Below are 12,479 nucleotides of genomic sequence, written 5' to 3'. Positions count from 1 at the left end.
GTCAACACTATACACTCGCCCTAGTCTCCTCTTAACAGCAGCATTTATGTGACGCCACATGTATGTGCAAGCACACGCCTGCATCATCGTGTCTTTTGGTATTGTTGCATCCCTACATTGACATATTAAAATACATATCATTTTAATTTCAATTTCTGCCTTTTCATTTATATATTACAGTTAGGGCAGTATGTTTTTAAAAGTACACGTGTCGGTAGATTATACTATCTATGAGTTTCATTTTAGCGTAGTAAAGAGTGAAGGTTTTCAAAGAGAGCCATGAGTCAGCAGGACTTACACCTGTGCAGGGATGTGTGGGTCCTGTGTCTTTTCACTGAAAGGACAGTGACAAAAATACCACAATTCCTCGATTCCAAGGAGGGCATTTTTTTCATATTTTAGTAATTTTATAATGATGTTTTCCAACTGATGTGCATGTTTAGATGCTGTGGCAGTTACTTAAACATTGATGTACCACCTTAAACAGTTGCCTTAAGATTGGGGATATAGGGAGGCTAGAGTTTGTGTGCTTTTAAAGTTGCTGGTAATTTAGGCTTTTCATTGTCTTTTTCTTTCTTATATAAGACTGTTTTTTTTTCTCCCTTTCCTGCAAATGTGCATATCTTTGGGGCTCTGTGCATTCCACGTTTATGCCAAATGAAGCGGCAGTGGGTTTAGGTTACATTTGACTTTCATGTGGAGAGACAGGACCGTGTAATGCTTAAGAGGACAGATTCTGCCCCGCTCTCCCTGGGTGCACCTCGTGGTTCTCCCTCTTAGTAGCTCTTGGGGAGGACACAGCATCCTCGTCTGACAGGACCCACTGAAGAAGTTGGAGGGGAGTGAGGGCTAGCTGCTCTCCCATAGTCTCTTTATCAGAGTATCCTGTATAACACAATGGCCTCAGACAAGATCCCGCTTCACATCCAGGCATCTGTCAACCAAACCGTAGCAGGCAAGCAGAAAACGTGCATCCCCCTTTTGTGTAGGGGTGAGAGGCTGACCTCTTTAGCTGTTCTGGCTAGCACCTTTCACACGAGGTTGACTGGAGGCAATCGTACATCAGCAAATCCTCCTCCAACGGTGGATGGACACAGGGCCATTTAGGAATCAAGATTGTACGTTCCCAACGGTGTACATGTCTCAGCCTCGATAGATTCTTCTTTCTTGTTGAGGAGGGGAGAACATCCCGAAAATATTTTTAGCCAGTGTACTTCAATGTTGTCTGCAAGAGTCCTTCTTGAACATTCGTTATGCTATTTAACAAGTCATTGATTTCACCAGTAAGAGTCCGTTTCTGACGTTCATTATGCTAATTAGCCCAGCATCAAGTGTAGATGGAAAATGAGACAACAGAAACTTTGCAGGAGCCACCTCTGGAGTGTGGCCCTTCTGATATGACATCACTAACCACTCTGGAGTATAGTTTTTTTTTTTTTTTTTTGAGGAAGATTAGCCCTGAGCTAACATCTGCCACCAACCCTCCTCTTTTTGCTGAGGAAGACTGGCCCTGAGCTAGCGTCTGTGCCCATTTTCCTCTATTTTTTATACGTGGGATGCCTGCCACAGCATGGCTTGACAATCAGTGAGTAGGTTCACGCCTGGGATCCAAACCTGTGAACCCTGGGCCGCAGAAGCGGAACATGCGAATTTAACAGCTGCACCACTGGCCTGGCCCCTAGATTTTTTTTATTAGGGCAACTAATTGGCTTAGCATTAAAGCTTGGACTAGCTAGCACACACTCAACGTGGGAGCACTGTAGAGTAAATTATAGACCTTGTACCGCCGTCTCTTTGGGCTGCTGTGATGTTTAAGTGTAAAGTGCTTAGAACAGTTCCAGCTACATTGTAAGTGCTAGGTAAGTGTCTGACAGCATTATTATTATAGTTATTAGTATCATAAGTCCTTTGTTGACCTATGTTACCAGTTTGGTCAAGCGTCTTATTTTTCCCACCAATTATCTGGGCCGTCAGCACACCAAAAGAAGGTAAAGTGCAGTTGATCCTTATTGTTCATGCATTGTGTGTTTGCAAATTTCCTGGTAACCCCCAGATCAATACTCACGGTGCACTCACCTCTAAACACGAGGCCGGGAGAGAAAGGGAGACCCCGAGGAGCCCCCAGTGGCTCATTCGACTTTTCTCATTGCACAGGTCTTTCAAGCAAGGGGAGGGACAGCTTTGCTAACCTAGAAGACCAGTAGACGCATCTCTTCGTGGTGTGGGAGCCTAGGAACCTTGGCTGCATATGAAGAGGGGACTTCAGTGACACAGAAGAGTGACAATTTGCTCCAAGGGACTTTCTGGGTCGGCCTTTGGAGTGGCAGTGAGGAATGGAAGCGTAGAGGTCATGTATATTTGTGTCTTTATCTGGTTTGGCCTGCAAAGAGCTTTTTGTAAAATTTCAAACAAGTTGCCAACATTTAAATCAGGAAATTCCACAAGGAAATCGATTGCAGCCTCTCTAGCAAAAATCTCTATATCTGAGAACGCCAGGCTGACATTCCCACATCCGCCATCGTCTGAAGCTGTTAGCAGCTTCCCCCAGCCAGAGAGCATGAGATTTGCTCTTCCACAGCCCCCACGTGCCCATTGCTTCCCTTCACCTGCCTGGTCCATGTGGGCAGGGTTGATAGACGCTGACGGGGGTCTGCTCTGAACCCATTGGCACCCAGGTAGTACCAGTTATGAAATATTTTGAATATCCTTCCTGCCTGGAGCCATCTGAGTTGCTAACCCTGCTCTGCAGAGAAGCAGCTGTCAGCTTCTTGCTAAAAAAAAAATTTAAATTCTGACTCCAGGGTCACTCTGTTACACTGATTAATCTGTTAAATTGTCAGTATTCTCCACCATTTCATTTATTGGGAGCAGAGCTTCTAGAGGAGTCTAAGAGGCATTCAGAACGTCTAGCTGTGTGCTGATGGAGTGGGTGCCCTAGGAAGCCAATTTGCATGAGGGCTGAGGCCCTCCCTGGGGGACAATTCATCCTGATGAAATGAGGAGCCAGGTATGGAGAACTCACCCTGTTAGAGAAAGCTCAGTTGTCAGATAACGGCGTGAAGTCTGATGTCTTGATTTCTCTCTGCATCCGGCCCACACTGGCTCCTCTCTGTGTGTTTGGAGAGCAGAGCAACAAGTCAAAAGGGAACAGTGTTTCTCTGCACACTGTCGGGTATCCCTCTAACAGAATCAAACATAAAGGGGATAAAGAGACATTCTCCCATCGCTTCCCCACTGGCACTTGTGACACTCTGAACAACCCCTGTACTTTATTGGCAGGGCCTGGCAGACACTTCGGTGCTCTGTGGGAGAAGACATGTGGGCCCCTGCTGGTGGTCTGGGGTCCTAACTAATCACCCTCAAACCTTTCCAGGTCCTTAACCTGCTGTGAGCAGACATAAGGAGCCAAATGGATTCAAATTCAGAAATGGAGAGTATGGCAGGGTGGTTATATTGTCTGTAATTTTCTTAAAATATTTCAGCATAGATAGTGATGTATGTATGTTAGATTCAATATATACCCTAGGAGCTGTTGGTTAAAATTTCAATTATTCTTAGTCTGGCTACTTATTGCTGCATAACCCACCCCAAAATTTAGTGGGTTAGAAAAGAGTATATCATTATTTCTCATGCTTCTGTGGTTTCTCATGGCTCCGCTGGGCAGTTCTCACTTGGTTGCAGCCTGATGGCAGCTGGAGCCGGAGGCATCTGGAGCATCATCTGGGCTGGATGTCCGAGATGGCTTCTTATGTGGCTGGCACATGGGCTGGGACGGCTGGAACGGCTGGGACTAGCTGGGCATCTCTTTCTCCATGTGGCCTCTCCACGTGGCTAGCTTGGGCTTCCTCAAGGAATGGCGATCTCAAGGTAGCTAGACTTCCAAGAGAGCATTCCAAGAGACCCATGGCAAAGCTGCAAGGGTTCTTACCACCTAGCCTTGGAAGTCATGCTCCATCACTTCTCCTGTCACCAATTGCTGGCTGTGATGGTTAATCTTATGTGTCAACTTGGCTAGGTCACAGTACCCAGATATTTGGTTAAATATTATTCTGGATGTTTCTGTGAAGGTATTTTTTGGATGATTTTAACATTTAAATCAGTAGACTTTGAGAAAAGCTGATTGCCCTCCCTAACGTGAGGGGGCCTCATGCCATCACCTGAGGCCTTGCTAGGAGGAGACTGACCTACCCGCGAGGAGAGGGCATTCTGCCAGCAGACAGCTTTTAGTCTTGAGCGGGAATATCAGCTTTTTCCTGGGTCTCCAGCCTGATAGTCTCCCCTGCAGATTTCTGATTGGCCAGCCATAGCAGAAAGAAAGAGAAAAAGACAAATTGTGAGCCAATTCCTTAATCTCTCTCCTTGTCTCTCTTTCTCTCCCTGTCTCTCTGTCTCTCCTCTGTCCTCCCTCATGTTTGGTAATAGTCATTCCCTACACTCTCCCCACACCTTTATAAATAGTCTCTATATTAAACTCTCCTTGAATTACTCAGTCTGAGTTTGCCATCTCTCTCCTGCCTGGACCCTGATGCATACTCTCAATTAAGGACTATTTTGCTCTTCAGGGGGCATTTGGGAAGGTCTGGAGACATTTTTGGCTGTCGCAAATTGAGGGGGTGCTATTGGCATCCAGTGGGTAGAGTCCAGAGATGCTGCTAAACATCCTACAATGCCCAGGGCAGTGCCCAAAAGAGACTTATGGGGCCCAAATGTCCATAGTGCCAAGGTTGAGAAACCCTGTTCTAGGTATTAACTCTCACATCTGCCATACAACTATAAAACCAACACACATTTACAAACCACATATAAGTAAAACTATAGAATTAATGAAATTCTAATTCGCAATGTTAACTAAAAAGTAAAGATGCTGTTGTTTGCTGAAATTAAACTGCTCACAATAGGAGTGTGGTTCTGACCTGGGGCTGGCCGTGCCTGAGCTTAGTGGATCTAGATCCCTAAGCCGGGGGCGACTGCATTCTCTCAGTACACCTCTCTACTCAAGCTACTAGGAAACCCTTGCTCTTACGGCACACGGAAGGGTTTTGTTGGCTTTTATTCGACGCCAATAGAATTTTCCTCTAAAGGCTCCCATTATCATTTCTCTCATTAACCTGCATCAATTGGAGCCGTACTCATTGGTGCCAATATGTTCGTAAACATCATTGCAAAGAAGAACACTATAGCAATGCTCAGTCCTTTAGATATTTTTAAAGATCTCATAGAAATTAAGGCAAAAGATTTAAATATTTATAGAGAACTCATAGACTCAAACACTCTGGTGTTTGATGGAAAACGGGCACAGACCCCAGTTCCTTCCCAAGGTTGATGACGGAAATGCACAGAGCTTCCGCTGTGGGTGAAGGTTTTGCTAACGGACGAACACAGTTTTCTTCGTGGCACTTTGTGAAATGCCTCAAAGATAAATCAAGGCCTTCCTAACAAAATCTTCATCCAAAGGCTTCACAGTGGGAAGTTCTCACCCGTTCCAATCATCATGTTTGCGTTCTCAGCTGTGGCTTTCTAAATGAACTTCCCCTGTGACACGAGGATAGCAACATGAGGCTTTTCTTTTCATGAGAGAGATTTGTTGGATTTTCCTCCTCCTTCCCCAGGCTGGGGAGGTGTGGAAGTTTCAAGGGTTGTGAGTTTGCACTGTGCACACCTGCTTTGCAAAGGGCTTGTATTCTAAATTGCACCTGGACAGTGCAAACCTTCCTTCTCTATCTAATCACACACTTGGCTGACAATACCAATCACAAAATCTTTTGTTGCTCTTTATTTGGTTTACTTGTTTAGCACCTTTTGCAAATCTAAAACAATTATGAGACCGTTTTAAAACAATAATGCTTAAATACAAATACTTAAATGTTATTAAACTGTTAGCATCTTGCTGAATTATTTCTTATGGTTAATTACTTCGTTTCTTCATAGCTAGCCATGATTGATTGCTGGCTGGGGTTGTTCCTACTCTGTAAGAAAATATAGTTACGTGCTTTGAAACTGTTAAGGGTGCACTTCACTGCTTTCAAAACTGTCTCAAAGCATTTTTTTTGGGGGGGGGGCTGGGAAACTTCATTTTAATTTAGTTTTTATTTTTAAATAAATATTTAACTACAGTGATTTTGATGAAAAGCTCTTTACTGGTTTAATAAGGGATTTTTATGGGTCTATATAACATCAGTGTCTTAATTACTACAAATGGATAATAAACCCTTTCTCATGTATGAGAATGGGAAACACACAGAGTGAGTGCCATTAGGAACAATTGGATTTTCACTTGATAATTCAGTAAAAAAAAAAAAAAAATGTAAATACTGCAAATAACAGGCCAAGGGGTACTCTCTGAAGCTCTACCAGAAACCGTGGAGCATAACTAATTTTTACAGAGATTTTCCCCATGTTTTTTGGGTTGTGACAAAAGCAAAATAAAAAATTCATGCAGGGAATGAAATAGTTGTTCATTTGGTGGGCGCTAATTAATTTCTCTCTGTAAGCTGGAGACATTTAATTCCTCATCACAAAAGGTCCTTGAATTTGGGAAGACATCAGGAATATATGACTCCAGGCAAGCAGCTGCAATGTACAAGGAGGAGTATCGTGGAGTCTTATAATGTGTGTGCGGCTTTAAGAAATTCGCTAGGTTTTAGAAGCTGTCACTTATTGCTGATGCACACTGGCCTTCACCTGGATAGCAAAAGACCAACTAGAAAATAATCGTAGAGAAGTAGAAGTTTCAGTTCTTCAAATAAGAAAAGGAAGAGCTGTTTTGTAGATCTTGAATGAACTACTGAATTATCTCACTCTTGATAATTTCCTAATCAGAGGTTTTCAAACTAGGGTGTGTCTAAGAATGGCCTGAAAAACAAGGTAAAGTGAAGATTTGGGAGCTTTACTCCAAGATATTGATTCAGCAGGTTTGGGTTGGGTCCAGGGATCTTTTGTTGAGAAGGACCGCATGTATGGACTGCATTTTGAAAATACTGGTTTCTTTTAATAGGTTAAACATTCAACTTGAAATTGTTCCTTTTCTTCCCTCCCCCCATTATATAAAAATATTTAATTTTGCTCAGTCTCTAATCAAATGGGCCCAAATTTCAAGTTAAAAGTCGTAAAGCCTGCTTAGATACAGAAGGTGTGTTTGTCCCTCTTCTTGGCCTTCCATGTGTTTACGGTCTTTACAGCAGCCCAGAGACCATTCTAGAAAGCAATTATTTTCAAAAGTGGCTCATAGATTGAGTCCGTAACTATATCTCTACCTTTTTTCATAGCTCTGGTTTGAATTAAGGGAGGACCTAGGGAATCCAGAATCCAGGTCTGAAGAAAGATTGTGCCCTCAGCTCCAAAATTCTAATTTATAGCCTTCTTATAATAATACGATTTTGGTTGGACCTGTCTCTACAATGACATTTGATTGAAGATTTATCACTTTGAGATTTAGCATTTGTTTCTGAGAGCATAAAGCACTTCCCTTGCTCTGTGCTTTGCATGCCCCATTTCTAAATTCTCCATGTTCCATAATGTCGTATTTATTTTCAAATGAACTGGTTACAAAACCAAAACATTTTCTTCTTCTACTTCAATTCCAGAATCTATGAAACTGTCCCATTTTTTTCCCATCAAGAAAAATGGGTCCATCATATCTACCCCAAGAGGACCACTGGGGTCCTACATAATTCTTAGGTTTTACTTACCCATTCAAAATTTGAGGCTTGTTTTGATTAAAAAAGTAACACATTTTCAATTCTTAAAAGATTTTAAAAAGTACAAAGGAGAAAATGAAAATTGCTCAATTCTACTATCCTGATGTAACTCAGTTAATCTTTTGGCATAATTGACTTTCAGTCCTCGAAATCTAGATTTTGTTAAAAGAGTTGAAATTTTACAGTACGCTTTCTTAGAAACATCTGATCTATACGGCCACATTTTGTCTTTTCTTTTGGAGCATTTTCTAAGAGAAGAATGCACTGTCGGCTTCTTGGAGATGCCTCAAGGGCCTTGCCACAATGCTGTTGTTGGCTCCTTTCCAAACTGGTTCTCCCTCCTCATCCTCCTGGAAGTTTGTGAGATCCAATCTGGAGACCAGTGAAGAAATTTCCCTCTTCCTCCTCCCCGTCCTTTTTCTCCCCTCCTCCTCCTTTCTCCTCCTCTTCCTCATTTTCCTCCCCTCTCACTTTTCCTCAGCTGGCCCTTATCTGGGTGAGAACACAAACCCTCCCACGGGGATCTTATTAATCAATACCCACATTGCACACTAGAGATGTAGATTTTTCTCTCTGTTGTGACTGCCGTAATTCGATATTTGCCATGCCAATAGCCACCACATGTTTTCTTTTAGTTAAATGACATTTATTTGACATCCTCTGTCACATGAGTAATCTTTATGTGCAGCCCATTTATCTTCTTTTGGTCTTTTGGCGGCAATCTTTGTTCAAATAATAAAATAGCATGTATCCATCAATTATTGGGCATTTACAGTGTTCCAGGTGCGAGGGTAAGTGCTTAAAATATATTTATCCACACAGTCCTTGCACCCCTCTTTGAGGTCAAGGATGGCATCAGGATTTGACAGGTGAGGCTGCGAGGCTCAGAGGGTTAAGGAATTTGTTAACAAGGCAGGACTGACAAATAGTGGAGCTGGGGTTCCAACCCTGGTTTCTTGGCTGCTAAAGTCAGTGAAGTAAGAAAATGTTCTCCAAACAACTGAAGGAATCTTATAGAATGGCATTAAGATGGCATTAAGCTGTCTGCCAAATCAGTGATCTTCTAGAACAGAATAGATTCATTCCACCAGGAGGTTCAGTGAAATGAAAAGAATCCCATGGACTCTCACAAGGCCCAGGTTTTAATGGAGTTTATTATCAAGGTCCTACCCACCAAGTCTTTCCTGGTCAGGGCGTTCCAGACTTGAGGTTCACTGCTGAGTCTCTGTCTGCATGCAGTGATGCCTAAGGCTCTAACTGGTCATCTTGAACCGAGCTCTTGGAGAACTCAGTGAAGGGCTTCTTGTTACATTCATCGGAAATCTTACCAGGAACCGTTGTCTGACTGAGTCACTCGTGAGGCAGACAAGACAGGGTAGGTGATGAAAACATTCTGTCTGCCTCGAGGGAGACTAGTCATGGAGTGAGAGCTGGTGAAACGAGATCTGGCCTCTTTCTCACATGGGAAGAGGTTAAATCTTTAGGCAAAGGGAAGGTGGGAATGTGGGTTGGATTCTGGGGAGTTGATCCCAGAAGAGAGGACGTGGAAACCAATGGAGCCTCAGAATAATCTCCACTAGGCGACCCTCAGAACCTGTCAGACCTGAGTTTGCTTTCAGTCAAATTTAGGAGATAGTTTCTTCAGAAAAGAAAATCAAGAATCCAAGCTCTTGTTCAGGTTATTTGGAGGCTGACAGTGGAGGGGAATAAATAAAATGGTTTTCCTCTTCAATAAAGACTGACCTGCAGCAGCCACCTACTGTGTCTGGCACCTCCCTTCTCTGTACAACAAAATTATCTACAGTAACAATTTTGAGGTGAAACAAATAATAATAATGAACAGAAAAGAAATGCAGGACAATCCAAATTTCCTTTGACTTAATATACAGTCTTATTATTAAAAAATAAAAAGAAATGTTATTGCACCAAAAAGGAAAAAAGTAATGGATTAAAACTGTGTATTATTAATTTTTTAGTTGTGGTAACATTGGTTTATAACATTAAGTAAATTTCAGGTGTATGTCGTTGTATTTCAGTTTCTGTGTAGACTACATCATGTTTACCACCCGAAGATCAATTATCATCTGTCATCATACACATGTGCCCTATTGTTAATGTTTTTTTGACAAAAAGAGAGACTTTATATTCTTTTGCATTGATAAATTGTTTTTATTTTCAAGGCTTCTGCAAATTTGTCAGTTACTTCAATGAAGTTGATCTTCACTATTCGGGTTCAGCAAGGGTATAACCAGTTTTGTCGATCTATTTTCACCCATGGTTGATCAAAGAATGTTTTTATTAATTTTAATTTTAAAACATTTCTTTTACATGAAGCAACAGATACATAAATAGTTGGGAAAATTCTTAAACATAAGGCTATATTTGACAGGGATCCATAAAAGTCTTATTTTACCACAAATTCTAGAAACCACAATGCTGCGCATGTCTTTGTTTATTTAGGATGGATTCTAGTGGTTTTCAAATGTCTTCGCAGTTGAATAACACTTAAACCCAAACACTCAAGTGGTCACACTGAATGACACAATCCAAGTAACTCAAATTCTATTTCTTGGTCTTTACAACCACAGTGTTGTTTTTATTTATTTTTGAAGCTCCTGTTTAAACGCAGAAAATATGCTGTGCCACAGGGGTTGGAAATAGGAACTGTGCCCAAAACAAGCTCTAAACATTAAGAATTTACTCTTGAAACCAACACATGCAGTCAGGTCCCTGTGTGTTGGAGACAAACGCATAATTAATTCTCAGAATTTCCTTCTATGTAGTATACGATGTTTCTTAAAGGATATATAGTGAAACCATGCTAATTTGAAGCTTACGTGTCTATTACTAAAACTGAACTAACTGTAGTAATTGTTTAGACTTTAAACCAATGGAAGTTTTTTTTGTTGTTGTTTTTTTAAGAGAGGAGTATTTCGTCATTGACATTCTTTAAACTTGCCAGCTCATGGTGATAATAAAATGGAGACTCATGACTAGGCAGTTTTATTGTTGTTTTAAAATTCCCTATAGTGAGCACACTTCCTTATTTCCCGTGTTTGGGGAGGGTCCCAAGTCGTGCTCCTCTACCTCCTGCATTCCTGCTTCAAGGATTGCTTTGGTTTCAGGTGTTTTGAGCTATTTCAAATCTATTTCATGATTCTCTTTGCCTGCCACTTTTCTCAAATGAAGGGTCCTGGAGGACATCTGGCTCAGGTTAGGATTCTTGGATGGAGTACATCCTTGTCTAAGTCTGTGAGCCCATGGCCCCACCACTGTGAAAACAGGAGCTTGGTGTTGCCCACCAGAGGGGGTGTGTTTGCCTCAGTCATTTGCCCCCTCCCAGTCCCCAGGGAGACCACTGGCCAGGTGTCTCACCCCAGTTGGAATGCCCTGTGACGCTGGTACAGAGAGAAGATAAATGGTCTGCCTCAAGATTAGATCTCGTTCTAGTTTGGGTTCTTTAAGAGGGAGCTCAAACATACGGGCCCTCCCCTTTCAACCAGAGGCAGAAGTAGTGTCACCCTAGCTCTCCAGGCCTTGCCAGCAAGTTCTTTTTACCCGCTGTGTTTATTCCCCTCCTCCAGTTGCATTTTCTTCTAAAATGGCTACTTAACAGCACAATGTAATCTTGATCAGCTAATCCCATTAGGAGATGGTCCCTTTGCAGGACAATCTCATCAGAAATTTCCCTGGAGAAAAAAATCAGTATTAAATTCCATTGAGGGAATCCTAATTCCATACAACACAGCCTCTCTAATACATATCCCTCTCATGATGAGGCAGAAAGGACCTATGCATTCATCCTTATCTTGGTAGTACTCACATCTTAGAGATTTTATTTTTACCGTAGAAACGATAAATTCAGCAAGTGTATTCCATTTGATTTTCAGTGGGAGATAAAATACTTATTGAAATGGGGAACATTGGGAGCCTCTGAGACTAATAAGTCCATAGAACATCTAGAAGAGAGGCAAAGCAAATGCTTTTGTAGGCTTTTTGGGGGGAAACAAATGGGCCTTGGGTTGTAGGAGGTGGGGCACTGAAGACATTTTATCTCACAGGAGAGATGAAACGTGATTAAACCAGGAGGGTTCCAAGGAACCGTGGATCAGGAGAATCAAAGCCTGTTGGGCGTTACACACTTCCTGTGTGAAGGTTGGTTGGTTTGCCAGTCCTGGACCAATTTGCCTGGGATCCAATCTGGGGCCGGAGAGGAGACCCCTGCAGGCTGCATTTCTCCCATTCCTGTATCTGCTGGCTGGGTTGGACCAATGGGATGCAGGATGGGAGGTTGGAGGGAAGAGGTAGGAATAAGCCAGGTGTTCTCTCTCCCACCCTGACCCTTCTGCCTTGGACAGTGTCTCTGGAAGCAGCTGTGTTTCCTCTATGGCCTCAGACGTGCGGTGGTTCTGGCCTCTGCTGGTGGTCCCGGCCCCTGGACTGGGATAAGACCACCCCTTCCCTCTGCTGCTTTAGGACAGGAATGGCTTCCTGCTGAGCTAGTCTCTGGGACCACCTCACTGCCCCTTGTTTGCTCCTCTGCTCTTTCCTCCCTTGGGTAACCAATTCCCCGCTTTAAATTCCCTCTGCTTCAAATACAGAGAAGTCTCTGTTTTTCTGGTAGGATCATGAAGGATACAATCTGAATACTTCTGCTTTTAGACATGGCCCAATGAAGACCACACATGAGACAGAGGTTTGGTTTATGCTTCACTTACAGACGTTTCTGTCCTTCTTTTCTTCCTCCCTGGATTCCCTTGTTCTAGACTCATGCCTCTGCTG

Source organism: Equus caballus, chromosome 16 (genome assembly GCF_041296265.1).
Source record: "Equus caballus isolate H_3958 breed thoroughbred chromosome 16, TB-T2T, whole genome shotgun sequence".
Taxonomy (NCBI): domain Eukaryota; kingdom Metazoa; phylum Chordata; class Mammalia; order Perissodactyla; family Equidae; genus Equus; species Equus caballus.
This window is presented reverse-complemented; position numbering follows the sequence as displayed.